The sequence below is a fragment of the Onychomys torridus genome, chromosome 5 (genome assembly GCF_903995425.1).
Source record: "Onychomys torridus chromosome 5, mOncTor1.1, whole genome shotgun sequence".
Lineage (NCBI taxonomy): Eukaryota > Metazoa > Chordata > Mammalia > Rodentia > Cricetidae > Onychomys > Onychomys torridus.
The window spans coordinates 81918661-81934228 of NC_050447.1; positions in this window are offsets into that span (position 1 = coordinate 81918661).

Here is a 15568-nt window from a genome sequence, read left to right on the forward strand (position 1 = left end):
AAAGTGGATCAACTACAAGAAGGTAAGGGGGGAGGACCTTTTATGTTTTATTGCCAAAAAAAAAAAAAAATCTCAAACATTTTTAAAAAGTCAATTCTGACTCTAAGATGACTCAGCAGGTAAGTTGGATTCCCAAGTCCCGTGTTTTATAGGGAGAGAACCAACTCCCACAGTTGCCTTCTGTCTGTCTGTCTCTCTCTCTCCCATGCATCAATGCACTGCAAAGACTTTAAATCATTAATATAATGTCTTTTACAGCAGTTTACAAATAGCTTATCAGTATTCTATTCTTTCCCTTTGAAATAACATTTTGACCACTGTGAGTGTAGAGTTATTCTCTGGCTTAATGCAGTATGATGATTTCCTTTGGTAAATTATTAGTGTTTTGTTTAATCCTGTTCATTTATGCTGGAATGCTGTGACACTTCTGCTGCCCTTTTAACCTCTGAATATAAACTAGCAAGTGTTCCCATGTGTTATCTTGTTTAACTTTCAGATAGCCTTTGTAGGTGAGCTGTTTCCTGCTTGCCTAGAACTGGAAATTAAACAGACTAATTAGAAGCTGAACCTGAATCAAGTATCATTTAAAGCCATAGACCTACTTGCAGTCTCTGTGGACTTGTTCATCTGGGTGGTGGAAGCCTACAGTCCTGCACTGGAGGGGAGAGGCAGGCAGATCTCTGAGTTTAAGGTCAGCCTTAAACTACTCTGTAGTGCTGTCTCAAGAGAAAAAATATAGCTCCATTTTCTGACTTTTCTCATGTTTTCTAGTTAAATCGTGTGATCTTCTATACTTTATTAAGATGTTAATATGTATCAGTGGTTCAGTAAAAGTTACTTGTGAGTTTAATGTTTTGTTAATGTAAAACTGTAAAGTTTGTTTTGTAATGTATATATCCTTAAGCTATCAGCCTAAAATTTTGAACTTTTTTTTTGTCTTTTTTTTTTTTTTTTCAGAGCTGAGGATCGAACCCAAGGCCTTGTGCTTGCTAGGCAAGCGCTCTACCACTGAGCTAAATCCCCAACCCCAAATTTTGAACTATTTAATAGCAAATATAATTATTTGGCTCTTAATTTTTTGTCCGAAAGAAGATTACTAGTTGAGCATCATCAGAGTGAAATGAACTTGAAAATTACTAAGTGCTAAAAGCTTATGAACTTAGGTTGTGGCGAAGTTAAAACTGACTGAAGAATCAGAAACCAAAGCAATATGTAAGCCTTGATGAGGTAGACAGTACCTAAAAATTAGAGCCCAGCCATGCTGACAGATAGGGAGGAATGCTGGTTTTCATGTACAGTGCCTGGGTCTTGATTTTTCTCCTACCCACAGTTTCAGGTATGCCTTTAATCATCCGGCAGACTGCTTAGTGCTGGTCTACCATACTGGATCAGCAAGCAACAGGCATGGTCTTTGCTCATTTGGAGCTGTTAGTCTGGTAACAGTTACAAATCTCTAGATGTAGATTGATGGAGAGCCCTAGGTACCATGAGGGTTTCTGAGAGGAGGTTGGAAGGATGGAGATGGAAAGTTACAAGTAACAAGAAAACCCTGTGATGAACCACTGGAACTCAAGACCAATAGACCAGTGTGGCTGAGTTCTGTATACTGTATATATAATTAGGGCAATGGGTTGATTACATTTCAACTAAAAAACTGATTCATTTTATAGCTCTAGTGGTGTCAATAGTTTAGAGACAGGACTTCACAATGTATCCCTAGATAGCCTGGAACTTACAAAGACCAAATTGATTTTTTTTTTTTAACCAATTGTTGGGTAATAGACTTTTTAAAAATTTTGTTTTTTAGACTTATTTTTTATGTATACAGTGTTCTGCCTGCATGTGTGCCTGCATACCAGAAGAGGGCACCAGATTTCATTATAGATGGTTGTGGGCCACTATTGTGGGTGCTGGGAATTGAACTCGGGACCTCTGGAAGAGCAGCTAGTCTTCTTAACCTCAGCCATCTCTCTGGCCCCCAAGTAGATTTTTTAAGGGGGAGGGGCACAGGCACACATCTTTGAGTTTCTGCACACTGTGTGCATGTTAGAGCACAAGGGGAGTCACATGATGTTAAGTCACAGAGAGATGGACAATAAATGGTTATTAAGTTATAAGATATTTGTCCTTGGACCGACAACATTTCAATCAATCACCATCATTGAAGTTCTAATCAGTTGATCAGTCTTTATAGAATGTTCAGTATAAATCATGGCTGGCTTCCTTCCAGGAAGTTAATGTGTAGTGGTAGCCATTTCAGCCTTGGCCTGGAAGTTCCAACCCCCATTGAGGCTTCGGTAATGGTCACGCCCGTAAGGCGGGGCTGAGGGAGGACGCTGAAGACCCTGGATCAAGAGGAGAGCTTCTCCTGGTTCCAGGACCCTGGACGCTGGAGGTAGACCGAGCAGAGTTCTCCAGAGAACACCACCACACTGCGCCATACCTTTCCCAGACCCTGCAATCTACCTATCCCTTCGTTTGTAAGTTACCCCACAAAATAAACCTCCCTTTTAACTACGTGGAGTGGCCTTAATAATTTCACCAATATTAATGAATTACCTACGTTAGAGTGACTAGGTAGTGTGAGAGTAAGTAGGTCTGGACACTAGTGGTAGAGACAGACTGTCTCCAGAGGGACAAAGTAGGTGACTTTCCCATGTACTAGTGTATCAGGTTGGATGAGTGGGGAAGAGACAAGTCAAAGTGACACATAGGATTGGGTGGACGACTGAGCTCCAGCCAAAGAGAATTTTAGATTTATTATTGTATGTGAGTGTTTTGCCTGCATGTATGTGTGTGCACCATGTGTGTGGTTGGTGCTCACAGAAAACAGAAGAGAGCATCTGGTCCCTGGAACTGGAGTTACAGGCAGTTGTGAGCCACCATATGAGTGCTGGAATCTAACCCAGGTCCTCTGCAAGAGCAACAAGTGCTCTTAACCACTGAGCCATCTCTCCAATCCCAAGAGAATTCTTGTCTTCTTTGGTTTTCAAAAGATTGAACTATGCAATTATGTTACACTGTTTTGGGGGAGATGTGAATGCCTACTTAGCCCAGATAGGGTACCAGCAACAGACGAAAGTAAGGATGCCTCCAAAGTCCAGCTTGGTGCACCAATGAGTTTTAATGGAGTTACTTACAGAAGCAACTGCTCCATCACTGTAGCCCACCCCAGGGTGCATTACAAAAGCTGGAGAGCTGCATTGCACAACCTGCAGGCAGCTCTGCTGGTCTCACTCTTTCCGGGTGGTTCTGGGCTGAGCTCAGCTTGCCTCAGTTTACTGGAGACTCAACAGTCCTTGAAGCTTATGTGTACTTGCAGGATAGTGGGATTCCTCCTGTGAATCTTGTTGGTTTTAGGAACTTACTAAGGCTTCTGAGTTGTTTACTTCTTCAACTTAGCACATTTCCCTGAAGGGTGGAATGTTTTACCTTCCTTTAGAGCAATGGTTCTCAACCTTCCTAACACTGCGACCCTTTAACATGGTCCCTCATGTTGTGGTAGCCCCCAACCAGAAATTTATTTCCTTGCTACTTCATAACTGTAATTTTGCTATTGTTATGAACCATAATGTAAATATCTGATATGCAGGATATCTGATATGCAACCCTCCAAAGAGGTCATGACCCACAGGTCCAGAACTGCTGCTTTAGAGCATCTAGTGTCTAAAATGAGTTTTTACAGGATGGAATGTTTTACCTCTTCTTAGATCATTCTGCCTTAAACAGCTTCCCTGACGGTGATTGTTTCTTTTAGGAAATTGCTATATAACTCACTGCAGGGCATGTGGTTGGGGTGGGTGAAGCAGCCTGTTCAGCTAGCTGATTGAAATGCTAAGCCATCCAGAACACCCTCAGATTCTAAGAATGCTTAGCTAGGCATCTTAATATCCCTTGGTCCACTCAAGGTGACATGTACAAATAAACATCATATCTAGGTTTAATGCATTGATTATAATTTGTTCTTGTGATGTCAGCCCAAAATTAAAGTCCATTTAGAACCTTTAGCTGGGACCTCATTTAAAAACTCAGGTTTTATAGATCTAATTGAGGATATACTAGATTAAGGCCTGCCCTCATGTAAGGACACACACTGAAGACCATCTGAAGACACATTCTGGAGAAATGAAGGCACAAGCTGCATAACTAGGGGTCTCCAACAACTACGAAAGCTAAAAAGAAGTAAGACCAGGTCTTCTGGAACCTTCAACAATAGCATGGACCACCTCACAACGGAGTCAGACTTCTGTGCTCTGGTGAGACAATTTGTTTTGTTTGAGACAAAAGTTCCACTATGTATCCCTGCCTGTCTCACTGTGTAGACCAGGCTGGTCTCAAACTCAGATCCAGCTGCCTCATGTCTCCTGAGTGCTGGCACTAATGTATATACTACCATGCTAGGCTAATTTGTTTTTTTAGATTTGTTATTTTATGCACTAGTGTTATGCCTACTTGTTTATATATGTACCATCTCCATGCTTAGTGTCCACGGAGGCTAAAAGAGGGTGTCAGTCCTGGGATTGGAGTTTCTGTTGTGAGCTGTCATATGGATGCTGGGAAGAGAACCCAGGTTTTCTACAAGAGCAACAAGTGCTCTTAACTGCTGAGCCAACTTTCCATTCCTTAGTTTCTGTTGCTTTAATTCACTAAAGTTGTTGGTCCTGGAGCCTGGGCTCTACTCCCTTAGTTCCTGTCCAGCTATCCAGCCACCTTCTGAGTCTGGAACCTAGTGCACAACCCATGATGTGAAGGAGACGGGCACAGAGGACCGTGCCTTCTCTCTGGGCCTCTGTTCTCCACATTCCATTACCACCCATGGTGTTTTTAGGAAGCATCTGGTGTCCCTGATTCCTGGACTCCTAACTGAGCAACTTCCTTGCTGCTGGACCTGAATTTACTCTGACCTCTGACACTGGGTCCCGAGTTGACTGCAGCCCTTGCTAGAGTTGGATTCCAGGTACACTGATAACTTTCCATTCTTGACCCTACCAATTGTCCCCAGACCTCCTTGGTGCCTTGCTTCCGTGGTGCTTCATGCTCAAGACCATTGGGTCACTTTGGTTCTCTGGAGCTGCAGAGCACATGTGTGATTCCTGCTGCCTTGTGTCTGTAAACTGTGTTCCTTTTTGACAGTGGCTCCTCAGTCACTTTTTGTAGCAGGCACCAAACTCCTGACAAGTACCTGCTGTTACAGACAAGCCCGTTGTCACAAGCTTCCTCAGGAAGCACTCATGACTGTCTCTAAGACTAGAATCCACGACTCAATGGCAGAGGGTGTGCCGAGACAGCTTTGGGCTGGGAGGTGGTGAGGCTTGTGACTTATGGCCTATCATACGTTCCAATTCCAGAAAAGTTGATTTCAGAGTGCCCCTTCCTTTCCTCTACCCGTCTCCCTTCTCTCATTTCTCTTCTGAGTCAGTAAATGGCCCAGGCTGGTCTACTACTCACACAGCACAAGCTGGCTGCAGACTTTTAATGCTCTTATTTCAACTTCCAAGTTGTTGATGCTACCTACAATCAGCCGGATGGATACAGGATTTTCTAGCATGTATAGTTAAAATACACCAAGCAGTATGGACCCCCATATGAGTCTTTCCTCTCTGGGCCCACTTAAAAGAGTTTCCAGAATTCAGAGGAATTAATATGTGAAAATCAACAGATGCTGCCCCCCTTTTGTAGAAGGATGAAGACTGAAGGCATCCATGTCCTCATCCCAGCCTCCCATTGTCCAGGCAGCTGGGAACCTGTTCTCTAGAATGGAGGCCTCTGTGCCTCGGAACACAAAGGTCAGAAAAATCTAGAACCAATTCCTTCCAACCATCTCCTTTACAAGAGTGTCTAAAATTTCTCCTTTCACATTGATTGCCATGAGTTTGAGGCTAGGCTGGGCAACAATGTGAGACCTTGCTTCAGAAAAACCAGTCAGGGCTGGAGAGAGAAGTTAGGAGTGCATATTGCTCTTGTAGACAAGCCACGCTGGGTGTTTCACAACTGCCTCTAACTCCAGCTCGAGGAAATCTAATGCCCTCTCCTGGATTCTGAGGGAATCTGCAACCTCCCCTGCATAGACCTAGACACACACATAGTTAAAATAAATCTAGTATATGTGTGTGTGTGTGTGTGTATGTACACACACACACACACACACACACACACACACACACACACATATATCTCAATGAAGCAAATTAATTTATTTTTCTTTCAGGAGTCCTTTGAGGGCATAGATGAGTAGTGGAACAAGGCCTGGTTTCCAATCCCTGTTCAGAAACAACAAAAGTTAGAAAAAGTGACCTTTGGGTCTAAAGCATCATAGCTTTTGGCTATTGTGCAAACTGGTTTACTGAAAGTACTCCAATCTGATGGGCTGGCAAGCCATGTTTCTGCCACTCTGAGTTAGGTGTAAGCCTAAAACTCTAGTTAGAATTGTGTGAAGCATCCAGCAGCCCAGAAGAGTGTCCGGGAGTGGGAGGATCAGCAAAGGCAGGGGCTCACGGAACAACTGGATTTGGAAACAAAACTATCCCCACCCAACTCCTCAATCCTATTACCACTTCACCCCACGCCTGCCAGGCTAGAGATCTTTGTCTCCCTCTGGTGGCAGCAAGCGGAGTAATTCTAACAGGCAGTTTTACTACAGATAAGAACTAGAACAATAGTATTTTTGTCATGTTATCATGGTAATCAATGCAAAATCAAGCTGAAAGAATGGATGCTACAGAGCCTGGATAATTCTGCATCCAGCCCATGGTACAACAGAGATCATTGCAATGTATAGAATTCCTTTCCACTTAGTAGCTGGCAAAAGTTGATCCTGAAAAAAATGACTTAATATCTCTTAGTGAACAGAAGCATGGATATGCTTTGGTCTCTCAAAGCCATCCATCCCAGTGCTCTTGTGTACAGACTGTCTTGCCTCTTGTTCATTTTAGGATTCAATCCCAGAAGGCTTCAGTTCTCAGGGAACAGCTGTCTCATTCCCATTCCTCAGCTTAGAAGGTGGAAGCTGCCCTCTGCCTCTCCCCCTCCCCCCACTGCTTCAGGATTAGTTCACCACAGAAACCATTCAGTCTATTTCCATCTAGATAGGCCTTATGGAATGTTTTTTTAAATTGAAGTCTGATGTTTTGGTTTTCAAAGGATAGCCAGACCTGACTGACTAGAAATGCGCATTGACATATTTGTTGCTCAAAAGTACATTGTGAACAAATGAAGACAATGAATGTACTGGAACAGAAAGGCCAAGATGTAGCAAGTCTTTCTCTGTCCAGCCAGCCAGCTTCCAAATCACAACACAGAGACTTATTATTAATTATGAAAGCTCGGCCAATAGCTTAGGCTTGTTACTAGCTAGCACTTACAACTTAATCCATTTCTATTCATCTATGTGCTACCTCAAGGCTCATTTACCTCATGCACATACTGTCCATTCTGCTTTCCTGCTTCCTCTGTGTTTCCTCTCCTCTCTGCCCTTCTTCCCAGCATGCTCTGTGCCTGGAAATCCTGCCTAGCTATTGGCCATTCAGCCTTTTATTAAACCAATCAGAGTGACACGTCTTCACAGTGTACAAAAAGATTATTCCACAACACCAAGACAAAGTCATGAGCATCTGCCAGCCTTGTTTGTGTATCTTATGTATATAAGCGGTCTGTGTATGTGTATGCCTTCATACCACAGAGAGCATCGGATCTCATTACAGATGGTTGGCAATCACCATGTGGGTGCTAGGAACTTAACTCAGGACCTCTAGAAGAGCAGAGCAGCCAGTGCTCTTAACTGCTGAGCCATCTCTCCAGCCCCCTGCCAGCCTTCTTTAAGAGCAGTTTTCTGCTTTCAAAGTAAAGCACCATAGGTACACACCTTTCCCAGCAGTCCTGAGAGCGAAGCCTGGCTCTAACAGAACAGGGCTCCCTCACTCTGAGGAGGACAGAACCTCCACTGGGGCCTTAGCAGCAGGGCACATGCCTGCAGAAGCAGTCTCTAGAGAGCCACCAGGAAGGAGAAACAGAGCATACTGGCTTCTCCTGCTGCCTGTGAAAAACAGCTGGATGCTGGTGGGTCAGAAATGCATGTCGACAGTGCCAACAGTGTGCCTGTCGCAGAGAGAGACAGCAAGCAGACACAACCACTAAGGCTGGAAGTGTGTTTGGAAAGTTCCTCCGAAGTGACCAGACTGCCTGACTTTCCCTGTATTTAAAGAGACTTAGGCATGTGAAGTGACTCACTTCCTTAATTTTTCCAATCGTTGTCCCAGTACTGTTTCTGATATGTTCTGATAGTTTAGTTTTCACTGTGTGGTGGTGCTAGGGTCCACTGCAGAGCTCCACACATGCTAGGCCAAGTGCTGTACTACCGAGCTACAGCCTCTAGCCAGTGCAATTATTAAAAGTGCCATTTCAGTCCAGAAAACTCTCTGGATTTTCCTACAAATGACCCATGTCCCCTTCCCGTGGTATTTAGTGTTCTGTCTCTTTCTTCCTTTCTTCCTTTCTTCCTTTCTTCCTTTCTTTCTTCCTTCCTTCCTTCCTTCCTTCCTTCCTTCCTTCCTTCCTTCCTTCCTTCCTTTTTTATTTTTCAAGACAGGGTTTCTCTGTGTAGCTTTGAAGTCTATTCTGGAACTCTGTAGACCAGGTTGGCCTCGAACTCACAGAGATCTGTCTGGGATTAAAGGTGTGAGCCACTGCTGCCCGGCCTAAATTCTTTAGAAACATTAACAATCCCTTGGTAGTTGAGCCGTTTGTAAAGGACCACTTATTGCTTGCCAAAACCCCAAATTTGCATGGCTCTGCATACTCATTTTTTTTTCAATAAACTTTAAATGCTTGCTGCAAGAATCAACTATACAGTAGGTTCATGTAGAGGTAACAATGCAACCAGTGAAAACAACACACATGAGCTTATAAAGTCAGGCTTTGACTTTGCATCCTGACTCTGCAGCCTCCTGCTGTGCAAATTGGGCAACTTATTTTTTTTTTCAGCTCATTTTGTTATTCATAAAAAAAAAAAAAAAGTGGACCTATTGAGGGCTGAGAAAGGGAGAAGAATGGAGTATTTGAGCTGCTCCGGGGTTTTCCTGCTCTCTTCTCCTCAGTGCCTGGTCTGTTCATCCTCCTACATGCTCACAACTCTCCACCATGGCCTCCTCAGGAGATTCCCATTTGAGAAAGGCATCAAGAAAGGATATGTACTCCTGCTTCATGGTGAGAAAGTTGACATCATATGTAGCAGGATTGGTGGAACTGGAAAAACAATGTGAAATATGCCTGGTACCACAGACTCTGAGACCCACAGTGAAGAGTGAGCTGAACAGGATTCTGATGGCTCTCACACTCTTTTAGTTTGTAATCTAACAGTGACAGGTACACTGTCCTCGGTGCCATATTCAGGACCCTTCCGCAAAGAACCTCAAAGACTATGTGCTGTAGTTTCCAGATGCCCAGGAGCCTACAGCAAACAGTCTGAGGCACACCTGTGAATGGATATGTAAATGGTGAGCAACCAGCACACATGCCTTGGAAGGGAGGAGGGATGTACTTGTATGGGGACAGGTGGGTCCCTCTTTGGTGGGCCTTCCTGTGGCTTCCCTGGGCCTAAGGTCTATATTACTATACTCAGCCAGACCATCCTTTAGAATGCTAATCCCCGACTTTCAAAATAAGCTAAGAGAATTCATGATAGCTAGGCCAGCCTTACAAGATTTGTTTAAAGGAGTGCCATACCCAGAAGTAGAAGCAAGATGGTTAATGCCATGACAGCTCATAAAAGTATAAGTCTTGCTAGAAGAGTAGGCACACTGAGAAACCAAAGAATCAAACATGGCTTGTTAACTGCCAGACCACAAGGGCCAATCAAAGGAAGAGTCAACAGAAGAATATTTCAAACAACCAGAGGAAAAAAATCAACAAAATTGCTACAGGTCACAGGAATGTACCATAAGAACTCAGCTGGTTATGGCAAAGTCACTACCTGGAGGGATCAGGAAATTCCTCCAGAGGAAGCCAAATTCCAAGGAGTTTTTGGTGTTACTTGGTTTGTTATATATCAGCTGTATGCTGTTATGAAAATCATGTGTGCCTTCATAGTTTTCCCAATTGACTTTTCCCTAAGAAGAGCTAACAGTGTGGACTGATCACTCTCTGGACATACACATTCCAGGTATTTGGAGAACAGCCTCAGGAAAGGCTTTCTCTGGAATCAGATATCTCCCTTTAGCCACTTTCAAGGACTACAGGAAACACCGCCCAGGTGGGCGCCCAACTTCCAAGGATAACAGTGATAACAGCCCACATGCAAGTCTCCTGACTTAGGTAAATTCCACAAGGAGACACCGCTTAGGTCAGGTGGACATTAAGTAACAGCTTTACACAATTTAGCAGCCATGCTCCCTTTTTATACCGGGACTTCCAGGGCATGGGCGGAGAAGAGAAAAGAGAATGGAAGAACTAGATGGGTAAGACCTTGAGAGGAACAAACTGAGATGGGGAAGAACTAGATTGAAGGACTAGAAGAGAGTACTAGAGGAATGAGATGGAAGATGAGGAAGAGCCAGATGGGGAAGTACTAGCTGGGTAAGAACAAGCTGAAAAGGCCCTAGGTGAGGCAGAATTAAGACAAGAGAATTAAGATAGAACTTAGAGGGAGCAATATATAGGTATAGAGAGAAATCAGGCAAGAAAGGAACTAGGCACGAGAACAGAACAGAAGCTGTGTATATAGGATGTTATGTCAGAGGAATTAAAGTAAGTGGACTTTGGAGCTTGGTGTGCTGAGATTCTATTTCCTGAAAATAGTCCTCACCGTTAGTAGTCCTCTCTCCTGAGCCCCTGGAATGAATAATATTAAGGCTGGTCCCTCTAATATTATACAAGAAAAATCACAGGCACAGTCCAGACCTTTGTGGAAGGTGCTGGGAGAGGGAGACTTGAACCCATGGCCCAGTGTGCATGACAAAATGCCAACCTAGACTTAGCCCACACAGAGAGAGCACAGAGGCTCTTCCAGGTAGAGAGGCAGAGTCCCAAGTAGGCAAATGTCCGCTTCCTCAGAGTCCCTTCTCAAAGGTTCTGATTGACATGGGATTGGCGTGAGGCGAGAGCCCACAGAGGTATAAATGCGTATCAATGTATTAAGGGATACCATGGGGAAACAGACTCACCAATACAAAGCAAGGTAGAAGACATGCTGCGAATCCACTGCTGATCCAGCTTCTGTGCTCAAGGCCTATGGGAACCAAGGGCAAGCCTCTTTCTGGCACCTGACCCGGTCTCCTCACCACAAGAGGTCTCCTCTCTCTCTCCTCTTAAGCGGTCTTGTACCCAGACGACAAGCCACGCCCCAAGGCTTGTCCCCCAAAGCTATTGGTGGAACGAATTCCCACAACAGATTGGAACAGAGGAGGCACACTCTTCCTGGTGCCCTGTGTCCTACCAAGCATCTCTCCTGCTCCTCAGGCTACTCGTAGTGGAGTGTGTGGGGGTCCACCGGGTGCAGTTACCCTAATTATAGGGAGTGGCCCCGTCAGGAGGTGCTGTCTGTTCCTTGAATGAGTCTCTCTAATATTAACTGTCTAGTAGTGGTGAGGGGCCTGGAGCTCTACTCTGCGTGGGCATTGGTGCAAGTCCAGGGGAGGGGAAGGAATCAGCACCCTGTGGCAACTGGTCTTGGGAACCTTGCACTATGTGTGAAGGGTTGGGGACACCTAATGCAGTGAAGCAGAAGCAGCAAAAGTTATGCTATTCTTTGCTGCTACTGTGAACATACCTATCCAGAAGCGGAATCTCAGACCTTAACCACTGAGCAACCTCTACAGCTCTAGTTGTTGTTGTTTCTGTGTAGCATTTGGCCTTTCCCGGAACTCACTCTGTAGCCCAGGCTGGCCTCGATCTCACAGAGATCCGTCCGCCTCTACCTCCCGAGTGCTGGGATTAAAGGTGTGTGGCACCACCTCCCGGCTCCCTACTTTTGTTTTTTTTTTTTTTTTTTTTAATCTGCCCTTTTCCTGTTCACAGCCCCCTAACATGATTGCAATGTCTGATATCCAGCTTTCACATCTTCAGCCCAGCTCTCTCCCTACAACTCCAGCCTCCTATAATCAGCTTCTCACTCAGCATCTGCATTCGGCTATCAAATGGGCATCTCACATTTTGTACCAAATACAAGCTTTTGACATTCTGCCCTTTTGTTTATTCTGGTTCCTTCTCCTCCTTTCCGTTTCTGAAATTCTACATGTATTTCTTTGGGATGGAAGTATGTGCTATGGGGGTCAGAGGGCAACTTGTGGGAGTGGGTTCTCTCTTGCTGCCATGTGGGTTATGGGTATGGAACTTAGGTAATTGGGCTAGGTGACAAGTGCCTTTACCCACTGAGCCATGTAGCCAGACCCTCCAATCCCAAATCCCATTTCTATTAGTCTCCACAACACGTGTTACCACTCAGAACCTACTTACGTTATTATTTACTTATTTATTTCTGGTCTCCCTCTAAGACAGTGGAACCTCCATCTTTGTACTTTTCTGGACAGAACTTGCATCATGCTCAACCCTTCCACACGTCACATATCCTGTAACATTTTCAATACCACTTGGTATTCATGGGGGATTGGATCCAGAATGCCTGTGGATGCCAAAATCTGCAAATGCTCAAGTATCTTCTACACGATGATGAAGTATTTTATTTATGTACAGCCTTTGCATACCATCCTGTATACACAAATCATCTCTAGATTGATTATATGCTTAAACAACAGAAATGCTGTGTATATAGTTGCTATATCATGATGCTTAACAACAATAAAGACAATTAAAAAGGTCTGTACACAGTGCTGGAAAGATTGCTCAGTAGTTAGAGTGCTTATTGATCTTGAAGAGAACCTAGGTTTGGTTCCCAGAACTCATGGCAACTTACCACCTATAAGAAGCTCTCTGTCTCTCTCTCTGTCTCTCTCTCTCTGTCTCTCTCTCTCTCTCTCTTTCTCTCTCTCTCTCTCTCCTTGGGTTGGGGTTTTAGCTCTGTGGTAGAGCACTTGCCTAGCAAGCACAAGGCCCAGGGTTCGATCCTCGGCTCAAAAAAAAAAAAAAAAACCTCTCTCCTGTGCTGTGGGATGCTCTGTATGTCAAATGTGTTGCTCTGATTGGTTAAAATAAATAAACTACTGATTGGCCAGTAGCCAGGCAGGAAGGATAAGGTAGGCGGGACAAGGAAGAGGAAAAGGCTGGGAACAGGAAGGCTGTGGGGGATACTGACAAGATGTTAAGGTACTGGTAAGCCACGAGCCACGTGGCAAAGTATAGATTAATAGAAATGGGCTAAATATAAGAGTAAGAGCTAGACAATGGTAGGCCTGAGCTATTGGCCAAGCAGTTTAAATAATATAAGTGTCCGTATGATTATTTTATACGTCAGTTATGGGACCGCGGGGGCTTGGTGGCACCTGGAGAGAAGCTCTCTAACTACACTCCTGCCTGAAAGGATAAACAGCGCTGGTTGGTCAGCAGAGTCATGGGCCACTACTACCAGAGTTAGAATGGGCTTTATTAGAAAGAAGAGGGGATAGGAGAGGGAAGCCCGGCCTGGCGGGGGAGGGAAGTGGGGCAGAGCAGACAGCAGAGAGGAAACAGAAAAGAGAGGTGCAGAGAGAGAGAGAGAGCATGGAGGTGCACGTCCGGCTTTAAGGCTGGGACACAGTTGCTGATGATGTAAGGTGCCAGACAAGTCCCTGAGCAGCGCATGTAAAGAATCCTAACACTGACCACCAAGGGCACTGCACACACATGGTGCACATACACATATAAACATAAAATAAAAAATAAGTAACTCTTAAAAAGAAGGGGGGGAAGCCTATACACATTCACTACAAGTACAAACTTTTAAAATAGTTTTTTGCTCTGCATTTAGTTTAGTTGATGGATGTAGGACACAGAGAGCTATTGGAGGATTTATTAAGGCAACTCCACTTAGGTAAAAAGGAGGTTTATTGCGGGGGCGGGGGGATAGCTAGCAAAGGTGTTGGTTACAGGATCTGGGAGAGGTGAGGTGCAGTCCAGCTGGGTTCTTTGGAGAACTCACTTTGGTCGACCATCCAGCATCCAGGATCATCAGGAACCAAGAGACCCGCATATGTGGATCTTGGGTCTTAAGTGCTCTCCTCTCTGCCTCGCCTCCAGGGCAGGTCATAGGTAGGCGTGACAGTTACCAGAAGCCTCACTGGGGGTAGTACTTCCAGGTCAAAGCTGGCACAGCTCCCCACTACAGAGGGCTGACTGTAAATAGAGAACTCATCACTTCTTACTGCTTCCACCATAATTCTCAACCTAGTCTCTTACTCCCTGCTTACCAAAGCAGTTTATTAGAGAGACGTCTCCTGGTCACTATTTTAAAGAACAATCTATTTTCTTTAATTACACTTTGTGTGCGTGTGTGTGTGTGTGTGTGTGTGTGTGTGTGTGTGTGTGTGTACCTGTGCTTGCCAGGTCATGCATGTGGAGTTCAGAGGACAACCTGTTCCCTCCTTCCACCATGTGGGATTCAGGGGTCAAATTCAGGTTGTCAAGCTTGGTAGAAGTACTTTCATCCCCTGAGCCATCCCATCAACCCAGGAGTTCTCTATTTTCATTTGTTCAGGACCCTTATCTTTTCGCAGTTCTATCCAATTCACCACTTGTCACCATCTGGATCCTCTAGTTCATTTTTGTCTGCCTCCCTCCACTAGAAGGTATGTTATAGGAGGTATTCTTATTTACCAATTCACTTTGGCTTATGGTCCACTTCCTGGAGTATGGCACCTGTCCTGCTGATATCTGTTGCGTGTTGTTTGCCACACCTTCACACTTGTCCCTAATGTCACCTACGAGGCTCCACTTCCCAGCATATCCTGGTTTCTCCTGTTTTATTTGCCAAACCCCATCTGGCCAAGTCAAGTGCCCACTTCTTCATCCCCTTCTTGGTTTTAAGTCTTTAGGAGCATTGGAAGATTTTCTTTTTTTTTTTTAGACAGAATTTCTCTGCTTAGCTTTGGCTGTCTTGGAATTCCTTCTGTAGACCAGGCTAGTCTCAAACTCAAAGATCTACCTGCCTTTGCCTCCCAAGTGCTAGGATTAAAGGTGTGCGCCACCACCACCTGGCTACATTGTAAGTTCTTATCCCCACACTCCTGGTAGGAATTGCAATATCAGAATTTATTGTTACGTATAATATAGACATACTGAGGTAATATATAGACCAGTAATATATAGGCATATATAAATATAGATATATATATAGACATATATAGATGTAGATAATAATATAGAAAACTGAGCTCTTTAGTTCTCTGTTTAATCTGCCTCATGATTTGGAAGAACCTAGATCTGACTGGTTACTCTTGGAACTTAGAATTCACATGCCACCGGAAGACCAAGAGGCCTCCTAATTGGATATATGGGCACTGAGAAAGGAGAGAACTCATTTAGTCTACAGGCGACTAATACAGCTTTAAGTATTTTGAGTAAATCCAATCAACCTTGTGTTAGTAGAAGCTAAGAATGTACTTTTTTGTGTGTGCTGGTTTTTAATTCATTACATCATTTAACT